At 38.7% G+C, this 22,747-nt stretch overlaps 2 pseudogenes; both read right to left on the bottom strand.

Annotated features, from left to right (window-relative positions):
* Positions 1-207: 207 nt before the first annotated feature.
* On the bottom strand, positions 208-11,267 carry LOC105082495 (pituitary homeobox 2 pseudogene; annotated as a pseudogene).
* A 9,537-nt stretch (positions 11,268-20,804) lies between these two features.
* LOC105078545 (tubulin beta chain pseudogene) lies at positions 20,805-22,139 on the bottom strand (annotated as a pseudogene).
* Between the last annotated feature and the right edge of the window lie 608 nt (positions 22,140-22,747).

Raw genomic sequence — 22,747 nt, 5'->3', positions numbered from 1 at the left:
TAACAAGCTTATAGTAATGTTAAAATGTCATATCCAGTCAAACATTTGCGTATGTCCTTGCAACTGGTGGAAATACTTTTAGTGAAAGACGTCAAATTTGTGGAGATTCCTTTGAAATCAAAAGAGCTTTCTTTAATTCGGTAGTTTCCTTTTCTGTCTTCTCTTTCTCTCCCTTTCTTTAGCGCGCACGACCTTCTAGGGTAACCCCTAAACTTTCCAGAGTAGATCTGCCCCCTCCTGTGGGGCCCTAGGGTCCGGGCACAGCAGGTGTGGCTCCCAGGGGCCGGTGCAGGCTGTGCTGGCGAGCACCAGGCTGGACACCAGGCTCTGCATGCTGGCGGGGCCCAAGCTGGACCGCTGCTTTGCTTTCAGTCTCAGGCTGGACAGGCGCTAGTTACACGTGTCCCTATAAACGTCCGGAGGAGTCGGCGGCGCGTTAGGAGAGAGGACATCAGCACCGCGGAATCCAGCGACGGGGCTGCTCAGGTTGTTCAAGTTACTCAGGCTGTTGAGGCTGGAGCCTGGGAAGACCATCGCTGCTGAAGGCACTAGGCTGGATGACATGCTCATGGATGAGATGGAGATGGGCGGGGATAGCGTGCCCCGCGATGACAGGGGCTGGATGTTCATAGAGCTGAAGAAAGGGAAGCTCTTTGTGGGCTGGGAGGCCGACGTGAGGCCCTTGGTGGCCCAGGGGTTGTATGAATAGCCCGGGAACATGTCGTCGTAGGGCTGCGAAAGCCCGTTCAACTGCGGCCCAAAGCCATTCTTGCACAGCCTAGACTTCGGGTTGCACTGTCAATTTCTCCATTTGGCCCCTCAATTCTTGAACCAAATCTGGACTCGAGCTTCCGTAATGTTGGTCCACACTGCGATTTCTTCATGCATGGACATGTCCGGGTACCGTTTTCTCAGAAAAGTGGCCTCCAGTTCCTGCAGCTGCTGGGGAAGTGAGTCCACTGCCCCGTCACCTCTCTTTGAATGGGTCTTCGGCACCAGTGTCCTCATTCTTTCCCTGGTGGCTCTTATTTTTCTCTGCAAGTCCTTTTCTTGATACATGAAAATCCTGGACCTTTAACTCTTCTAAGCTGTAGAAGCAGTTTCACAGCCATCCTACAGATGTAATTCAATAGGTGCTAAATCAAGACTACTTCCTTCGGGTTGGTCTCACAGAGAGTGGCTAGGTTCTTTCCATTTTTCAGTGAGCCATTGGCTTCCTCAACTCGGGTATTATGCAACTTTTTCAGAAACAATGGAAACAAGAACAAACCAAACGCCAGGTGCCAGAGAGCATAGGCTAGGTTTCTTTGAAAAATTAATTTTCCCAGCACAGATGGTTTACATGCCTAATTACAATTGAAGTCAGTCACAAGAGGAAAATGTGTCTGTCTCCAATGGCTTCCAACTTCGCTTAACCTAGTATGTTTGTACTAGTGACTGGTAATTTGCATTTGTGCAAGGTCTTATAAGAGTGTTTTTAAAAACAAATTCAGAAGATTTTGAAAGGAAAGTACATATGTAGGAATTTTCTGAGTAGAGATGAAGAATGATTTATGATACAAACTTTTGTGGAAATTATATGGGTAAGCTGCACTTGGTTGCCACTTAGAGGAGAAAAAGGGATGTGTAGCTTAAGGTACAGTTTTATTCTAGTGTAACAGATTATCACAGGTGAGTTTATTGTAACTGCTTCATGCACTCTCATGCTGACTGTGAAGCAATAACATGATTAGAATCGGCTATGTTAGGGTTTCTCAGTCTCAGCACTATTTGGACACAATAATTCTTTGTTGTGGAGTCTGTACTGTGCGATGTACAAGGTTTGGCAGCATCCCTGGCCTTTGCCCATTACATGTCAATTTTAACCCTCTCCCAAGCTGTGGCAATTTAAACTGTCTCTAGACACTGTCAGATACCTTCTGTGTGTCAAAATCACTCCTGGTTGAGAATCACTAGGCTGTACTATGCTACAAGAAGATCAGTGGCTTACTACCCCAAATGTTCATATCTTGCTCATATAAATTCTCCTGGGTAGCTTTCCAGGGCAACTGTACTCGATGTCTTGGTTCAGTATTCTGAGCTACTTTGCTCTTATGGTACTTCCTATGAACACATGCTTCCTAGCTCATCACGGAAACTAATGAGAGTGTAGAACTGAAAACAAATTCTTAAATATTTATGCCCAGAAGTGACATTGCCAGTTCTGTTCACATGTCATTGATCAGAGCATTTACATAGCCATGCCTACCTTGTTTAGCATAAGTATTATCCATTAAACACCATTTTCTTCAGTGAACATTTGTTACTACTGAGAACTACTGTATTGTCAAGAATAGAGAGGCAGGATAATATTGTAGTTGAAAGTGTGGATCCTGGAACCAAAGCTCTTGGGGCTTAACCCCAGATTTATAGCTGTGAGTTTAGACACACTGTGTCTAATACTGTGCCTGAGTTTCTTCATCTCAAAAACAAGGATAATAGAAGTACCTAACACGCAGGGAGCTGCAAGAGTGAAATATGTTAGCATTTCTAAAATTCCTAGATATAATAAGCACTTTTTAAATGTGATTAAATAAAAAGAAATAATTTACAGGGAGAATAATTGTATACATTTTTATAAAAATATTGATAGGGTGAAAAAAGTTTTTTAAAAAAGTGATGTGTATTCAGAGGAATTTGACTCTTTTTTTCCATTTGCAAGTGAGTTTTATTTTTATTTATTTTTTTCCTTGATGAACATGAATGTAAAAGTGTTCTTTTTTTTATTGAAGTACATTAATTACAACGTGTCAATTTCTGGTGTACAGCACAATGTCCCAGTCATGCATATACGTACATATATTTGTTTTCATTTTTTTCATTAAAGGTTATTACAAGATACTGAACATAGTTGACTGTGCTATACAGAATTTTTTTAAAATATATTTTTATATATAATGGCTAACATTTGTAAATCTTAAAACTCCCAAATTTATCCTTTCCCGTCCCCATTCTCCAGTAACCATGAGATTGTTTACTATGTCTGTAAGTCTGTTTCTGTTTTGCAGATGAGTTCATTAATGCCCTCTTTCTTCTTCTTCTTCTATTTCTTCTTCTTCTTCTTCTTCTTCTTCTTCTTCTTCTTCTTCTTCTTCTTCTTCTTCTTCTTCTTCTTCTTCTTCTTCTTCTTCTTCTTCTTCTTCTTCTTCTTCTCCTCCTCCTCCTCCTCCTCCTCCTCCTCCTCCTCCTCCTCCTCCTCCTCCTCCTCCTCCTCCTCCTCCTCCTCCTCCTCCTCCTCCTCCTCCTCCTCCTCCTCCTCCTCCTCCTCCTCCTCCTCCTCCTTCTTCTTCTTCCTTCTTCTTTCTTCTTCTTCTTCTTCCTCTTCTTCGATTCCACATATGAGTGACATCATATGGTATTTTTCTTTCTCCTTCTGGCTTACTTCACTTACAATAATGATCTCTAGGTCCATCCATGTTGCTGCAAATGGCATTATTTTATTCTTTTTTATGGCTGAGTAGCATTTCATTATATAAATATATCACAACTTCTTTATCCAGTCATCTATCAGTGGACATTTATGTTATTTCCATGTCTTGACTATTATAAATAGTGCTGCTATGAACATTGCAGTGCATGTATCTTTTCATATTAGAGTTACTTCCAGATACATAACCCAGAAGAGGGATTTCTGGATCACATGGTGAGTCCATTTTTAGTTTTCTGAGGAATATCCATACTGTTTTCCATAATGGCTGCAGCAGAATACATTCCCACCAACAGTGTAGGAGGGTTCCCTTTTCTCCACAGCCTCTCCAGCATTTATCATTTGTAGACTTTTGAATGACAGCAATTCTGACTGATGTGAGGTGATATTTCATTGCAATTTTGATTTGCATTTCTCTGATAATTAGGATACTGAGCATTTTTTTTTCATATGCCTATTGGCCATGTGTATGTCTTTATTGGAGAATTTCTTGTTTAGGTCTTCTGCCCATTTTTCGATTGGGTTGTTTGGGGTTTTGGTTATTAAGTTGTATGAGCTGTCACCTCACACCAGTCAGAATGGTCATAATTCTTTCCATTTCTATAAGTCTTCTTTAATTTCCTTAATCAATGCTTTGTAGTTTTCCATGTATAAGTCTTTCAGCTCCTTGGTCAGATTTATTCCTAAATTCTTTATTGTTATGGATTCAATTTTAAAAGGGATTGTTTCTTTATTTTCTTCTGTTGATTCATTGTTAGTGTAAAGAAATGTAAGTGATTTTTTATGTTAATCTTGTATCCTGCTACATTGTCAATTTTTTTTATTAGCTCTAGTAGTTTTTTGTGGAGTTTTTAGTGTTTTCTGTATATAGTATGTCATCTGCATATAGTGAGAATTTTACGTCTTCTTTTCCAGTTTGGATCTATTTTATTTCTTTTTACCTTGCCTGATTACTGTGGCTAGGACTTCTAAGACTATGTTTACTTTATTTATTTATTTATTTGGGGAAGGGGAGGTAATTAGGTATATTTAATTATTATTTTTAGAGAAGGTACCCCGAATTGAACCCAGGACCTTGTGCATGCTAAGCATGTGCTCTATCACTGAGCTATAACCTCCTCCCCAAGACTATGTTAACTAGAAGTGGTGAGGGTGGGCATCCTTCTTTTGTCCCAGATTTTAGTGGGAAGGTTTTCAGTTTTTCACCATTGAGTACTATATTGGCTGTAGGTTTGTCATGAATAGCTTTTATGATGTTGAGATATGTTCCCTCTATACCCACTTTGGTAAGTTTTTTATCATAAGTGGGTATTGAATTTTATCAAGTGCTTTTTCTGCATCTATTGAGATTATCATGTGGTTTTGGTTCTTTCTTTTTTGGACGTGGTGTATCACATTAATTTGCATATGTTGAACTATCCTTGTGTCCCTGGGATAAATCCAACTTGATCATGGTGTATGATATTTTTTATGTGCTGTTGAATTATGTTTGCTAATATTTTGTTAAGGATCTTTGCATCTATGTTCATCAGTGATATTGACCTGTAATTTTCTTTTTTGATCATATCTTTGTCTGGTTTCTGGTTTTGGTATCAGGGTGATGGTAGCTTCATAGAATGAGTTTGAGAGGACTCCTTCCTTTTCAATCTTTTGAAAGAGTTTGAGAAGAACCGGTATGAGTTCTTCTTTGTATGTTTGGTAGATTCCCCTGTGAAGCCATCTGGTCCTGGACTTTTGCTTGCAGGGAGGTTTTTTATTACTAACTTTATTTCATTTCTAGTGATCAGTGTGTTCAAGTGGTCTATTTCTTCTTGATTCAGTCTTCATGGACTGTGTGTTTCCAAATACTTGTCCATTTCTTCTAGTCATCCACTTTGTTTCCATATAGTTGTTCATAGTATTCTCTTATGATATTTTGTATTTTTGTGGTATTGGTTGTAATTTCTACATTTTTCTTTCTTAATTTGTTTATTTGTGTTCTCTCTCTTTTCTTCTTGGTAAGCCTGGCCAGAGAAGTTTGTCAATTTTACCCTTTCAAAAAAAACAGCTCTTGGTTTGATTGATTTTTCTATTTAAAAAATCTCTATTTTATTTATCTCCCTAATCTTTATTATTTCCTACCTTCTGCTGACTTTTGACTTTGCTCTTCTTTTTCTAATTCTTTTAGATAGTAGGTTAAGTTGTTTATTTGAGATTGTTCTTTATTGAAGAAGGCTTGTATCGCTATGAACTTCCCTCTTAGGACTGCTTTTGCTTCACCCCCTAGATTTTGATTTCATCATTAACTTTTTTTTTTTTTTTTTTTTTTTTTTGGTAGCATGTTGTTTAATCTCCATGTTGTCATTTTTTTTCTCCTTTATTTTTCTGTGGTGGATTTCTAGTTTCATGGTTTTGTGGTCAGAAAAGAAGTTTGAAATAATTTCTATCTTCTTGAATTTGTTGAGGCTTCTTTTGTGCCTGAATACATGATCTATCCTAGAGAATCTTCCATGTGCCCTTGAAAAGAATGTATATTCTATTTTTTGTGGATATAATGTTCTGAAAATATCAACCAAGCCCAATTGTTTTATTGTGTCATTTAGTTTCTCCATTGCCTTATTGATTTTCTGTCTGGAAGATCTGTCCAATGATGTTAATGAGGTGTTAAAGTCTCCTACTATGATTGTGTTCCTATCAATTTCTCCCTTTATATCTGTTAGTATTTGCTTTATGTGTGTAGGTTCTCCTATATTGGATTTGTATGTGTTAACGAGTGTAATATCCTCATCTTGTATTGCTCATTTGATCATTACAGAGTGTCCTTCCTTATCTTTCTTTATGGCCCTTTTTTTAAAGTCTATTTTGTCTCAAATCAATATTGTTACTCCTACTTTCTTGTCATTTCCATTTGAGTGAAATGTCTTTTTCCATCTTCTCACTTTCAATCTATGTGCATCGTTCTGCCTAAAATGGGTCTCTTGATGCAGCATATTGTAGGTTCTTGTTTTATTGTCCAGTCTGCCTCTCTGTGTCTTTTGATTGGAGCATTCAGTTCATTGACATTTACAGTAATTATTGAAAGATGTGTGCTTTTTGACATTTTGAACTTAGTTTTCCAGTTGATTTGGTATTTCTTCTTTGTTCCTTTCTTTTTCTTTTTCTTTTTGGGCTTTGAGTCACAATACATTTTTCTCTTCTGGCTGTTGTATTTCCTTCAGAAGGCATTTAAGAAATTGTTACCATTATAACTTCATGAAGATAAATGTTCTTCCATGTGAACCGTATTTGTGACTTGGTTTCCTAAATTTCCCAGATTCACCTGCTTTACAACTTCTAGAGTGTTCAACATACTCAGACATTGGCTTGTATCTTATTTATAATTTGGCCTTTATGTTACTCCAACAGAATTCTGATCTAGTCTTTCTGTGTCTTCTTAGTTCCTTTTGTTCCTCTTTGTCATCATCACATAAAGCTTCAGATGAACAAATTTCTTATTATCACCCAATTTTCAAATATCTTCTTAACATTGTTTCTACTTGAGATTAGAAGAGAAGATTCAAAAAGAGTAAATAATTTGTCTCATTAAATCATGTTTTTCAAAGTACCATAACCATGTGATGAGATTGTTAAAAATGTATGTTCCTAAGATTCATCTCAGACTTGGTGAATCAGAATCTCCAGGAGTGAATCTCTGGAAATCTTCATTATTAAGAAACTCTTCAGCTGATTTCTACACACATCACACCACCACAGCCAAATTCCTTTAAGAGGCTATCTTATAATAAGATTCTACTATACATCTAAAATGCATTTATAGAAAAAATAAAAATAAGCAAACTAGTTTGAAATATTTGTCATTATGCACATGAAATCATTATCAAATTCCCTTTGAAAAACTACATACATATGTCTTTAAAATGATAAGTCAAAATGCAGGTCATAACTTGACCTGTCTAATTCTTTCACTAGGTTTCAAAATATTATCAGTAAAAAAAAAAAAAAAAAAAAAGAAAAGAAAAGAAAGAAAAAAAATCAGGTAAATATACTTAGAGAAAAGAATAGCAAACATGAATCTGTAATTATACGAATGAAGTTTTTAGTATATATCCTCTTCCCTGTGGCTTTTTCTTCACCAAAATTTTGGAAACATTTCTAAATAATAGATTACAGACTCTTGGAGAGAAAAATTAGTTCTTTTTTCCATCTCTAAAATATCCTAGTGTGATAAAATGCCATGAATTACATTTAAACATTAGTGGTAGTAATGAAACTCTTCTAAACAGTCCTACTCCAGGCCACTGTTTTCAGAATTTCCCCTTGAAATAATTGTCTATAATCTATATATTAGTATAAATGACAAGGAAAAAGAGAGCTCTAATATCAAAGTTTGTAACAATATGCTGTGACTCAGACTCACTTATTTTTCAACAGTTGAGGCCTCTGGTTTTGATATAGACATCAACATAAATAATTTAGAATAGGAATAATTAATGGTTTCAAGATCAGCTTAATAAACTGAATTTGTTCAAAGGTATAAGCTTATGACATTTCCTTATATTACAGCATTTTCCACAATTAGCTTTCCTTTATGTCAGCATAGCAATCACGGCCCATAAGAAGCAGTGGCAACTCTATTAGAAATAGGAAAATAAAGCTGTAAATGAACCTTCTCCTCACAAATTAAAGATGTGTCCTTGGACATCTCATTTAAATGTTATCCTCTTAAGAATTCTGTTCCCTTGTGGTACACATTATTGTTAGAGCAGGCAAATAGCTAGATGTGAGCAGAGAAAGGGGAACATAGACCAAGTGGCAGGAATTGGGCAGAAAGGAGGGGCACAGGCCAAATACAGGAAACCACACATCATGTAAGCAGCAGGGATCCTTGGGCAGAGAAAGAAAAACAGGAACCTTGGGGCTGATAAGGGATCATGCCTTTTGGGATGACAAGTGGCCTGGAGAAGAACAAAGAAAGGTGAGAAAAGGCAGGAATTTCTAGTGTCCGAATGTAACCTTTTGCTCATTATGCCCTCATTTCAATAAAATTAGCCTTGCAGATCAGAAGTGCCCATCATGCACCAACACCAGGACACTTCCGATCCAGACTAAATAAGGACAAAAATCCCTCCTCCCTTTGGGAAGGTGGAGTTGGGATGATAATCAGGGAATATGACCCCAAACCCTTCCTTCCCCAATAAATATTCTGCCCATTCATTTTTACACCCTATGTAACTGACTTGTCAAAGAAACTCAGGGTAGCTGCTCCCCTGAGCCTGCCCACTCTCCCCTGAGGGTGTACTATCCATCCTTTAATAAATTCTCACTTTACCTTTTTTAACCTCTAAGTCTTGTCTCTGAATTCTTTCTGGGATGGGACAAAAACCTGGAACACCAGTTGCATCTATAGGCAACAGTATCAATGAATCAGCTCTCTGAAACACCCCCTAAGAGATTTTGGTGCCACTAACTATCAAAGATACCCATACATCATTGGTCTTTAACCAATAGCCAGTATTAATACCCTGAAAACACATTAACCATAGACCTCAAATAGGAATACGTGAAGGATAAGACAAAAGAAAATATTCAAATGCTCCAAGATGGAATTTAATTAGTTACAACAGACTTTTCTGTTATCTATGCAACAGAATTTTCTCCTATGTAGGGAATCAGGGATTTCTTTTTTGGCCCCCAACTCTTGATCAGAATATTTATTTGATAAGCAGGGCTGGATTATCCCTCCTCCATGGTGGGTTCTGGCCAGTAGAAGTCCCACTGAGATGGAATGAATTACTTGAGACTCTGTGGAAAAAGTCAAAAGAGCAAGAATCAGGAGCCAACTCCATGAGCCTCTCAAATGCTCCCACATTTATTGTGTATAATCAAAGAAAAAAATCATTAACAGTTGTGTGATGGAATGCAGGAATTTAGGGAAAGACAGGATGGGATCGAGATTGTAGAAGTCACAATGAGTTCAAAGGCTTAGTTTATCTTAAGGGAAGTCATGGGGAGAGGGGAAAAAGATACATTCTTTAGATATGTTAATTACAAAGTAGATGCCAGACCCGCCAGTTCCTTGTTTTGGGGATAATAGGCTATCTAACAGCATGCATGCCCAGTGTTTATAGCTGAGGGCTTGGGTCATTGCTTTGCAATGAGCAGCGTGCTATCTAAAACCTCAACTATGTAAGCAAGGCATTGCCTTTGCTTTTTACAGCAGGGAGATAGGAGTGCAGATGCACAGGCGCCTGTTTGCAAAGCAGTTACTAAACACATTTGTTCTTCTTAAAGGTGACAGGTGGCTGGGGTCTGTTACAATTTGTTAACCCAATCATGGACTCCCACACCCACCAAATGTATCACTTCATACTTAGTAGCAGCTCCTAAAACATGTAAGCATGATTTATAATAGTAACTGGTACATAATAAAAGCCCAATGAATGTTAGTTTGCTAACACTGTTTTTATTGTTGTCAAAGACTCTACCTTTCAAGAACTAAAAAAGCCATGGCAGTTTTGAAATGGAGTTAACATCAGATATACACCTTTTAATCTAAGCATACAACAAAATTTAGCCAATTGCTAATTTCTAATTGATTGTGTATAATATCTATTAACACATACACAAATTTGGGTCAGCTCTTAGAAAAGTAAAATAAATATTTGTCTATGGGATGTGCTTGATAAAACAATAAAATACATTTTTGTGTTTAAATATATCACTTGGCTAAGTGTAAGCTTAAAATTTCTTGGTTTTATATATATATATTTTTTTTTCTTTCATCACTTTAAATGTATTATGCCACTCCCTTCTGACCTGCAAAATTTCTGCTAAAAAGTTAATTGAGAGTCTTATGTAATTTCTCTTTTATATAACTGGTTGCTTTCGACTTCCTGCTTTTAAATTGATTTATTTGTTTTCTTTATCTTTACATTTTGCCATTTTAATGACAATATGCCTTGCTGTGGGCTTCTTTGGGTTGATCTAGTTTGGGATTCCATTTTTCCTGGTCTTGAGTGTCTATTTCCTTTCCCATGTGGGAGAAATTTTCATCTATCATCACTTTAAATAAGTTCTCTCCCTCTTTCTCTCTCTCCTCTCCTTCTGAGATTCCCTACACTGTGAATGCTTGATGTTGTCCCAGAAGTATCTTAAACTGTCCTCATTTTTAAAAGTATTTTTTGTTTGTTTGTTTAAGCTTGGGGTATTTTCCATTACTCTGTCTTCCAGTTGGCTGATCTGTTCCTCTGTATCATCTAACTTACTGTTAATTTCTTCCTTTGTATTTTTTATTCATTGTATTCTTCAGCTCTGCTTGATTTTTTAAATATTTTTGAACTCTTGTTAAATTTCTCACTGTGTTCTTCTGTTCTTCTGAGTTCAATAAGCATTTTTATGATCATTACCTTGAACTTTTGTCCAGGCAGATTGCTTATCTCCACTTTTCCTTGTTCTTCTGGGGTCTTATTTTTATATTTTATATCCCTCTTTCACCTCATTTTGCATAAGTCTGTATTTTTTTCTTTTTGTATGTATTAGGTAGGTCATTTATGTTCCCCAATCTTGGAGAAGTGGACTTACATAGGAAAAGGAGTCTTATGTGAGGCCCAGCAGCACACTTCTCTCTGTTTCCCAGAGCTGTGTGATCTGGAGTGTCCTCTAAGTCGGCTGATTGTCACACATTGGTAGATGGGGCTGGCCCTCAGCCCATTGGTTGCCAGGCCCTAACCTGTGTGGAGGCTTCCAGTTGCTGGTGAGAGGGGTTGGCTCCTGCTATGGCTGGTTCATGACCCAGTAAGTTCCAGGGCTGAGGCTGGACCATTGGTTGTTGTGGCCAGGCAATGGCATTGATTGCTGTTGGGAATGGTGTTCCCAAGACTGACCAGCTGTTGGGTAGGTAAGCCTCTGTCAGGTGCTAATAGGCTAGAGAGGGGGCTTTAAAAAGGCACTTAGCAGCACCAGTGTCACTGTCATAGAAAAAGCACCCCAAAATGCTACCATAAGAATCTGTGTCCCCAGGAGGAATCCCAGGACCTCCAGTCTCTGGGAGTCTCTCCAAGGTCAGGAAGTGGGTCTGACTCAGGTTCTTTTCAAATTATCATCTCTGAGCTGGGTTTTAAAGCATGTGTATTTTGCATGTGCCCTTTAAGAGCAAAGCCTTTGTTTCCCACAGGTATGCATTCATACCTATATAATAAAAGTATAAATATATAAGTGAGACATTATATAGTAATAAAAGTAGTGGTAAGGTTGGAAAATGGATCAGAGAAAAAGGGTTTTGATGTCATAAAACACTATCCCTTTAAATAAAAAGTTAGATAAATACTAACAACATAATATGATAACTGTTAATGGTGACGGGTAAGTTTATATGTTGTATTATTTTATGTGTGCTTGAATTGTTTGATAATTAAGGATAAAGTTGGCACAACCAGAACCCTAAAATTGCAGTAAATATGTATCCCTCATCCAAGCTAGTGTAGACCTGGTATGTCTAAAGTCAAAAAATAAATGTCATCCCTCCCCAGTGACTCACAATGATACAATTAGTTCTTAAATGCTGCTTCACACACAAGGGTGAAAGGGGTCAGGGAAGAGAGCAAAACTGCATTGATTAGGATTCTGTGTAGGAGATTTTGGAAGTGTTCTTCATTCACCTCCAGTTACGAACTCAGAATTCTTATGATAGTTAAGTGAATTAATACCTACGAATAACTTAAAACAGTGCCTGATAAAGTAAACACTCAATAAATTCTGGTTATTGTTGCTTTCAAAACACAAGAGAGAGATTATAGAAGTGGCCAGCTCTCAAAATTACTAACAAGTCAACAATAACATAATGCAGCTAAGATCTGAGTTTAGGACACCACTCAGGTACAAGCGTTCCATACTTACATATCATTTGGTATACATAAATCAGACAAAGAATTCTGATAAACAGATGCTTGCCTTTATTATGTTGTAAATAACTGAAAGGAATAGGAACAAATGTGCTGGCATCAGCAATGATTTAGAACCAGCAGAGTGGTGGATTTCACTTTTACAATTACTCTGTATATCATCCCTCCCTGCTGTGACAAAATGTGAGTATCAAAATGTAAGCCTTGAAAAATAGAAAAGAAAGTGTAAACTTTGGAACTTATCATTTCAGCATTCAAATCAGGGTACAACTTTTTTTTTTAAACTAGGAAAATAATATTGAAAATGTATTTAAATAATCTTTGCTTCAGAAAATTCATCATATAAAAACTAATCTCATGACTGAATACCCAGGGCTGTTGTAAGGTTTATATTCATATAAATATAAAGCTTGGCACTGATGTAGGTAATGTTGGTTCCCTGTGTTAAAATATGATCAGCCTTCACAATATTTACTGTCCCATTATTTAACATTTCTCATTATCACAACTCAGTTATTTCTGTGAGAATCACTTATCAATCCCAATTAACTTAAAATGCATCCTTTTAAATCAGTGTAGCTACAAGCTTCCATGAAACTGTTTAGTAACTTCACATGTATTATTAAACATTTATTATTACACCAACCACCTCTACTAGTTAAAGCCATTCAACACACACACACACACAGACACACACACACTCACATGCACAGATGCAGCAATTAAGTTAACTGGAAATTTTAAGAAAATGTAAATTCACGGATGAGTCTCCTGTGCATTCCTTCTCCAGAGGCCAGTAAAGGGTAGGTAGGAGGACCCCTGCCAGTGACTGGCATCAATTTACAGCTGAAGTTTTATTGCTTCTCTAACATGTCAATAGCTCATTCATTGAGAACGTGGTGTACAGCCTCCTAATGCAGTTCTCAGGGAAAAAAATAATAAGACTTATTAAGAGGAGTGATCAGTACATCACCAAGAAGGCAAAGAGGGAAACCCCAGCCTCCCTCCATCTCCCCACAAAGATCAACAATCTTTGATCCCCCCCAAATAACTGACTTTTGGAGATCTCATAGGGTCTACTTTAAAAACGTAAGCAACACAAACACAAAATTAACTTGAAATAGTTAAACATAAAACCTGAACTTGTAAAATTCCTAGAAAAAAACAGAGGAGAAATCTCCTTGACATTGGTCTTGGATACTATAGACAAATGTGTGCACAGCATAATATTCTCAAGTGAACCTGTATTCTGACAATAAGAATTAGTTAATGGCTGTGACCATTTTAGGACAGTTTTAACATATAACTTTGTGAAGAACACAGGTAAGTAGAAAATTATAAAATCTTAAATGTAGAAGAAAATTTAAAGAGCATATACTCATTGGCAATACAAAATGCACTCTTCAATAAGATGGCAGTGCCTATGATGGCATTTGGCACCTACTTGGTGTTCAGTAAATATTTATTCACCTAGTATCTCTTTGCTGTGCTTGTAACATCAGACCACTACCACACTGATCTAGTAGGGCTTTCAAAAGAAGACTTGAGGAGAGTTGAACCCAGTTTTGGTGAATTTTTGCCATTTGGTGGAGACTGCTGCTTCCCTTACTAAGAATTTGTCACCCAGATAATATAATTATTTCTAAAATTTATCCAGCCCGATCATCAAGACAAAGAAGTCTTTAGCTTTTTGGTCAATTTCTTCTCTTTCACATGTTAATTAAAACTATTAAAAATATTTTAAAATCCTCTCTTGGCACCATGTCTTCCATCAGTCATTTTTATAAAATTTCTTGAACAAATTGTTTATGCTCAGTCGTCAGGTTTTCCACATCTCTCATGCCTTGTGCCCACAAATAACATCCTCAACATAGCCAGTTACGGAAGTGATCCTTCTGAAATAAGCATATTTCACCTTTTTTTGCTCTCCTTTAAAATACTCCCGTTTTGGAGACCCCACTGCTTTGTTTCTCTCTTTAATAACCCTCCTTAAAAAAAAACACCTTCCTTGTATTATAAAGAATTTTTTAATAAATATGTCTCAATTATCATTTCAGTGTTGTTTCTCACTTACATTTGACGCTGTCTTGCATATCACATAACCTCTTTCCGAGCTCTCAAACACCCACATCCTCAAACTGCCTTTTTCCTGGACATGGGCCAGTTTGTTTATTATTCTGGGTGTTTCTATGTGTTTTCTCAACTTGCCACCTCTATGGAGGTAAAAATCACTCCCATGAGAAGAGAGTCCTTCTACCACCCCACCCCCACCCCCGAGCACTACTTGTTTTTGTCAGGGATTAGGATCCAAGGTGAGGAGGCTTCCTGGTGGCCCAAGAGGGAGCAAAGTCCAGCAGCATGAATGAGGTCGTTGGCATGGGGAAGCTGGAGGTAGGCTGAGGAGAAGATGGGTGAGGGGGAGCTTTTTGACTTTCCTCTCTTGGGCAGGGAGGAGGGTTTCCCAAGTTGGAGACCCAAGACGAGCGAAGGGAGCTGTCAGTTGAGTTCTGACCCTGGCCCTGACTAGGGTGGATCGCTGAACAGAGGTGGTTCGGGCTCTCAAGCCGAGAACGCCCCTCTCTTCCTCTTTGTGCAGAAACACCTTCCGCGGATCAAGAAACTCCATTCCGAGACCCTCGTCGGAAGAGTCTTTTCCAGACTGACCACGATCCTTCTAGGCCAACGGGTCCAGGGAATGGGGCTTCCATTCGATCTGTCTTCCATCCATCCGTCGGTCCACAAGATCTTGAATGTCCTTGTAGAATTCTGGATGGTAGCATCTCTCCAGGATCCTCCAAATCCTTGTAAGTCCTATCCTGGCAGATTCCACCCCAAAGTCCCACTGCACAGCACAGGGAACTAGATTCAGTCCCTCGGGACGAGGTCTACTGAAAAAGACCCAGCCTGGACCAGCTGGGCCATCCGATCAATGTCTTTGCAGGGTCTATAAAGAGTCTGACAGGCAGGTGACCCTCAGCAATCAGCAGGTGAGCACGCCAGATGGATCGGGATCGCTGGGCGGCCAGGAAGCCTGGCCGGACCACCTGGCGCACAGACCGCCTGGCGTGCATTTCTCCATTTGGGTGGGCCAGTTTTTAATTATAAGTAATTATGAGTTTTCTTCAGCAAAGATCCCCTAGGGCTGACAATAATAGTCTTACTGCCCTAATTAAAGCTTTTTATAATAAAGCTAATATCTATTCTTGTTTAGGTGAAAAATGTTTGAGATCATTCTTGTTTTTAAAATCTTCAAAATAGAAGAAGAGTTCAACCAACCACAAGGTCACATCTATGAACTGTGATTTCATTCCGTAGCAACTATGCAGGATTTTACAATTACTTTTGTCTTAATATCTAAGTTAAGATAGGAGAGAGTTAAATAATACATTTATCACTTATTAATATTATTGTTTGAAATAATAGAAAAAGTATACAAATAAAATGAATCCAAAGCTCTGCTGCAAAGTCAGAATGGGTCACATCCACAGACTAAATGGTAGAGAATTTCTTGAGCAAGGAATAAAAATAAGACCAAATGCATACCTGAGCATTCTGAAATCCTATTCAAGCTAAAGAGACAGTCAAAAATAAATGAATTGTTTTGCAGAAGAACTCCAGAATAATTTAAAGATGAGAGGAAAGATGGGGCAAAGGAGAATCAACCATAGTGTAATCAGCAGAGATTAATTAGAGAGATGGAAATGATTACATGATCCTTTATTCTCAGAAGTAACCTCCCTCTCCCACTGGTTGTCCCCAGGAAGAATCACAAATATAGCCAACCAAATGAAAAATAAACTGAAACAGTAGCCTGAGACTCCTAAGGGTACCAAAAGTCATCCAAGCCCACAAATAAAGAAGATAATCTACCTATATTTTCTAGAGTCAACTGACCCATTACATGTTAATTGCATCCTTGAGGTTTGAGTTTAGCGCTTTCATGGATGCTGTGAGCAATGCTTTTTAGTGCATGTTTCACAGTAGTTTTCTGTTGCTTTCATCTTTGAGAACAAATGCTTGGGAATGTATGGGTACATTTAATTGGTTGTTGGGTTGGTATGAGGCAGAAGTGGTAAGACTACTCCTGCCAACCCAGATTCTCAGAGAGGAAATTAGCAGCCGAGGCAATAGGAAACTGATTTAACTGATCATGTAATTAGCTAGATCTATGTGAACACTGAGGACGAAGTGTGGGGAATAAACAGAAATTGATTCTATGAAATGCTGAACTTTCATTTTGTTTTACATTTCAACTAAGTCTGCCATGTTGCCTAAATTTACTTGAATATTTTAAGGCATTAATCAAAAAAGATTAATAACCCAACAATTGGAAGAAGAGTGTCTGGAAGGATCCACAGAGTTTAGCACACAACTGAATGGACCAACATTGAAAGATCATTCACACTTAGTAGAAGAAAGTTGGCAACTGTCCCCATTTGCTAGCACTTATTGTTTCTCAATAGGTGATTATAACTGAAATACAACATGACCTGAATGCTTGAATGAAGGCGTGAGTGAAGAAGAAAAAGTTGCATTTAGAATAAATTAGAGGAATTTATCAATATAGTCTATCCACAATTTGGGTTAAATACACGAGCATAGATTTTACAGGTGAAAATCAAAGAGAAGATGAAGTAACTTGGGGTTGGGCTGAATTGATACAAGTGCAATCACTAGAGGCTTGGCATTTAATGTGCTTATTTGGGACTTGGTTAGTCATTAAAGTACTTTCTAAGTGTGCAACACAATTAGAACCAAACAATGACCAGAAAGCCTTTGGGTGACCCAGGGTGAAAGATCCAGTAACAACAAGCAATAGGAATGCTGGGTTATCGCTTTAAGAATACTTAGCATCTCACCATGTCTCATGGCCAGTCCCAGACCCTTTCCTCTTGATCAAGTGAAACAATTAACCAAAATCTTTTACATAGAGCTTTCTTTTCCAATGCAGCCGCACCTTCGCCGACCAATCCAACCTGCAGGCCCATCACCAGACCCACTCAGATGTCAAGGAGTACCAGTGCAAGATGCTCCAGAACCTTCTCCCAAATGTCCCTGTTCTACAAGCACCAAGAGTTGGGCTGCTCAGGGGGCCCCCACTGACTCTTAAGGCTCCTTCTGACTCTCAAGACCCTCCCCTGACTGCAGCTTCCCCCAGCTCCAGAAGGAAGTTACCCACATCCTTCTCACTGCCACAGAATTCCCTTCTGAGCTCCACCTTCTGGCTGCATTGGGCCCCACAGGACTCTGAGGACCAGTTCCCAGTCATCCACTTGGGTGTCTCATTGGGCTTTGAGAGAGGCCTTTCTGTGGACAGCTGATGGGAGAGTGGCTGGCATCAGAGACCCCTCCTGGTGGTCGCTGCTCCCAAGCATTCCAGAGTTGGCCTTCCTGTGTGAGTTTGTGTATCCAAAGCTGTTGGATACAGCTGCTTTGAGCTCCAGGACAAAAGATGGCAGACTTATAAGAAACTATGCCCTAACTGAGGGGACCCTCAGGCCACCCCTCCAGGAGGTGTGACTGACTATGCAATTGTCTACCTCAGGTGCACCGACAGGGCCTGTGGGGATGGTCACTGACACCAGGACAGCATCTAGTCCCCAGGATGCCCCAGCGCCTGGGCAGCTATTTCACCCTCCTGTTTGTCATGGGCACCTGTTTCATGGGCAATTTAACAACATCTCAAAAGGGACTGTGAGTGATTGCCTTCACTTGCCGGGGGCCCAAGTGGGGGTTTCCTCCCCACTGGTGTATCTCCTGGAACTACTTCTGGGGCCCGGCAGGTGGGCCCAGGAGGAAGATGTTTACATTTTTAAAGGTGCACTGGTATTTATTTTGCAAGCAACATTTTGTACTAAGGAAGCATTTTGTATACTTATATGTAAGGTTTGTTAATATTCAATAAAGTGGTTAATTTATATATAGAAATAAATAAATAAATAAATAAATAAATAAATAAATAAATAAATAAATAGTAGAGCTTTTTTGTTTGTCCTCTGTGGGACAGGAACATCTATGAGACATTTGTAATATCATGTTGAGTGGAATGAGTCATGGGGTTTTGTCCCCAAGTGCTAACTGCTAAATGCTGTTAACAAAATGAGTACAGTCACTGCAGATGCAGCACTATGGGCATAATAATCAGGGTGCAGAGGATGGTCTGACATCAAGAGATCTCTCCTGTTAATCAATTCAGAATTCACCAAGAACAAAACCAACAATCACGAGTCCCAAGAACAAAGGGCTCACTTGAGTTACTGGGCAGTAGAGTCAGGTCCTTCCTCCTAATTTCTAGTTGTGAGTTAAGTTTAGTCTTCCGTATATCAGAGTTTTTCAGATTTCTCCATGGCCATTGATCTGGGTAACTCTTCACTGAAAAAGGAAAATGTCCCATCTTTTGAATCCAGAAATGGCAAAACAGTAGTTGGAGTCTCAATATAACAGTCAGAATAAGAGTTTACCTGGACTTTGTTGATAAATGAAGCTCTCACTTGGAATCACCTTGTGATAGACCCAGAGGAACCCATGCCATCCCTTCTGGTCTCTTCCCCAGTTACTGTGCTATGAAACCAACAGAAACCTAGTTCCATGATGTTAGTAAGTTGAAGTCATTGGATGTTCCTCTTTATGGAAACAGTAAATCAAAAGAAATATTTAAACCTTGATGGAATTGCAAAGATATCTTAATAGACTTGAAAGATACAGAGGTGGAAGTTCCAAATATATTCCCATTTATTTTCTGAGTTTTTCTAGTACATATAATGGATAGTTCTTCAGAATAATAGGATTACAGAGAATTTAATCAGGTGGTGACTTCAATTGAAATGAGTATTCCATATGTGAACACTACCATGGAGCAAATTAATTAAGCTCCTAGAACTTATTATAAAATTGTTGCTCTGGCAAATAAATTTTTCTCCAAATTATAGTTAATTTTCAACCAGGCAGAAGAGGAGGATGCTATTTAAATCATGACTCAGGGATTCATCAATTATTTTCTTTTTCTCCCATAATCTAGACAACAGTTATCCCAAAGATCTCATCACCCCCAGGAAGGTCTGCTCTCTGCTGTATCAAAAGTATTATATTATGAATTAGAGACCAGAAGGCAGCAGATACCCTAGGCTGTCTTGGTAAGATACATGTACTGTATAATTAGAATATTTGTCCTTGAAAAACATGTCATCTCATGAATTTTCTGACAATTCTTATGTTCTTAAACATGTTAGGATATATTCCTCAAGAATATGTTGTACCCCCTTGAAGTGAGAAGATGGTGGATTGCCTACATGGGACTCTGGATTTTGGAGACAGCAAGGACCAGTGGCCTTCTTCTTCTTTTTTTTTTTTTTTTTTCTCATTTTTGCTCATGTACCCTAACAAATTTGAATAGTTTTATCATGAGTTTAAAAAGTTACCATTGATACAATTCCTAGTGAGTTGTAAATAATGACATTTCAAAAATAAAAATAAAAAAATATTACATGCTTCTTTTTAAATGTAGTGCATGGAATCAAAATACCAAAGTAACTTGATACCCACCATCAATTATTTACAAAAATACATGGAAAAAGTTTTCTTCAGCAGTCACAAGTTTTACATCTCTCCTTATTCTCCTTGGACTTGTAACTTCATACTGCTTCCCTTAGATAATTGAATTCTAATATAATATCTTTTAAGCCTAAACAACTTATTAATCACATTCTTATGCTTTTCTGCTACAGAAACATTTCAATAAATTAAAGGAAAAAAATCCTGTGATAATAAGACTCTGAGCCACAAACAATTCCTTCTATGTAGTCATCATAACAATTATAATTACTTGTCTACTTAGTGCAGTAGGCAGCCCATCGGTCTCATTGTAACAATTATAACTAACAGACAACTGACCAAATGGCGCAAATATATTGGGGACTTTGAGAAATTACCAAACATACAATGTATAATTTAATTTTAAAATAATCTCTTAGCAATAGAAAGAGGACATTTCTTTCTAATAAGTTTAGGTATCTGTAGAAGAAAAGCACTTGTAAAATTGAGACAAAGCTCAACATTAATCTTATGACTCAGTGGGGTTTTCCTTTTTTATTTTTTTGTGCAGAGAAACGTTACTCATAATAACAAGATGGAACTGAATGAATTTTTTGGTTGTAGTGTCAATGAGTTTTTTAAAACCTTTCTGAAATATAAGCCCTAAAAACCAAAAAGACCAAATGCTATTAAAATTTATTCCTAATTATACACCAGCAGGCAATTCAATTATGCCTCTTTCTTTTTTTTTTTCCAACAAACAACAAATATTTATTGAACACCTATTATGTGCAGGCACTGTTGTAGAACCAACACTCCCAAAATGAGGAAAAACAAGATAGAGGTAGAAAATGCAAATTCTGAGGGAAAGGGGTGATTGAGGAAGAAGGCTGAGGGGACTGAGAAACATGCAGTGATGGGGCTCAGCCTTAGGCCTCCTCTTCGGCCTCCTCACTGAAATCCTCCTCCTCTTCTGCGCTGGCATCCTGGTAGTACTGCTGGTACTCGGAGACGAGGTCATTCACGTTACTCTCAGCTTTGGTGAACTCCATCTCGTCCATGTCCTCACCTGTGTAGCAGTGGAGGAACGCCTTCCGTGGAACATGGAAGTGTACTAATCCAAGATGAACTTGACCAGCTCCTGGACGGCCATGCTGTTGCCAATGAAGGTGACCACCAACTTGAGGCCACAGGGTGGAATGTCACAAATGGCTGTCTTGACGTTGTTGGGGATCCATTCCATGAAGTAGCTGCTATTCTTGTTCTGCACTTTGAGCATCTGCTGATCCACCTCCTTCATTGACATCACTCATGGAAGACAGCAGCCATGGTGAGGTACCGGCCATGGCAGGGGCCACAGGCAGCCATCATGTTCTTGGCATTGAAGACCTGCTGTGTGAGCTCGGGCACAGTGAGGGCCTGATGATGCTGGCTGCCACAGCTGATGAGAGGGGCAAAACTGGACATGAATAAGTGGAGATGTGGGAAGGGCACCATGTTGACTGCCAGCTTGTGGAGGTCAGCATTGAGCTGACCAGGAAAGTGAAGGCAGGTGGTGACACCACTCTTGGTGGCTGAGACGAGGTGGTTCAGGTTCCTGTAGGTTGGCATGGTCAGCTTGAGGGTGCAGAAGCAGATGTCTAAAGGGCCTCATTGTCAATGCAGTAGGTCTCGTTGGTGTTCTCCACCAACTGATGGATGGAGAGGGTGGCGTTGTAGGGCTCCATCACAGTGTCAGACAACTTGGGTGAGGGCACCACACTGAAGGTGTTCATGATGCGGTCAGAATGCTCTTCATGGATCTTGCTGATGAGCAAGGTGCCCATCCCAGAGCCCATACCCCTGCCCAACAAGTGGGTCTGTTAGAAGCCCTGTAGATAGTCACAGCTCTTGGCCTCCTTTTGAACCACTTCCAAGACCAAATCAACCAGCTAGGCCCTCTCTGTGTAGTGGCCCTTGGCCCAGTTGTTGCCTGCACCAGACTGACCAAAAACAAAGTTGTCTGGTCTGAAGATCTGATCAAAAGGACCTGAGTGAACAGAGTCTATGGTCCTGGGTTCTAGATCCACCAAGATAGCATGAGGAGCATATTTAACATCTGTGGCTTCATTGTAGTACACAGAGATGTGGTCCAGCTGCAGGTCGCTAACCCCATGATAGGTGCTGGTGAGGTCACTGCCATGTCCATCACTGATCACCTCCCAGAACTTGGCACTGATCTGGTTGCCATACTGACCTCCCTGGATGTGCACAATTTCCCTCATGGTTAAAAGTTATTCTAATCTTTTTGCTCACTTCAAGGTGTGTACAGGGCAAGAAAATGATATGTAATTTGTTTTTCTCTGCTGCTGGTCACAGGCTGGAAGGATGGGATGGGCCCCAGAGGCTGGAGCAGTGAGGTCTGAATGCAGTGGCAGGAAGGTTCTGAGAGGGAGAAAGGAGCAATTATGCCTCTTTCAATGCCGTTAACAAATAATTAGAAATATCATTGTTTGCTAAAGGATATATATTTTTTTGAAATGTCAATTACTACAATAGCTCAATTTCTGAATTTTGGAGAGAAATACAAAGAATTAAAAATGGTTAAAATGACTACTGGTTATATACCTTTGTTTTTTTCACCTAGATGCACTTTATTTCAACCCCAAATAGTCAGAAAAAGTTAAGAAAATTGCAAAATTTATTCATTTCAAAACATTCTTTACAACAAAATATTTTTAGAAACTTTTTATATTACCAAGCGCATCAGATATATTTTCTTTAAAACTTCAGAAATACATTCTTAGTTTAGTCAATATATGAAAAAAATCCATATAAAGCAGATATTTAATTGATTCTCACATGTCCTGCCTACAGGCTGGCATCATTCTAT

This window comes from Camelus bactrianus, chromosome 19, assembly GCF_048773025.1.
Source record: "Camelus bactrianus isolate YW-2024 breed Bactrian camel chromosome 19, ASM4877302v1, whole genome shotgun sequence".
Classification (NCBI taxonomy): domain Eukaryota; kingdom Metazoa; phylum Chordata; class Mammalia; order Artiodactyla; family Camelidae; genus Camelus; species Camelus bactrianus.
The sequence above is the reverse complement of the archived record's forward strand: the minus strand, read 5'-3'. Positions and strand labels throughout refer to the sequence as shown.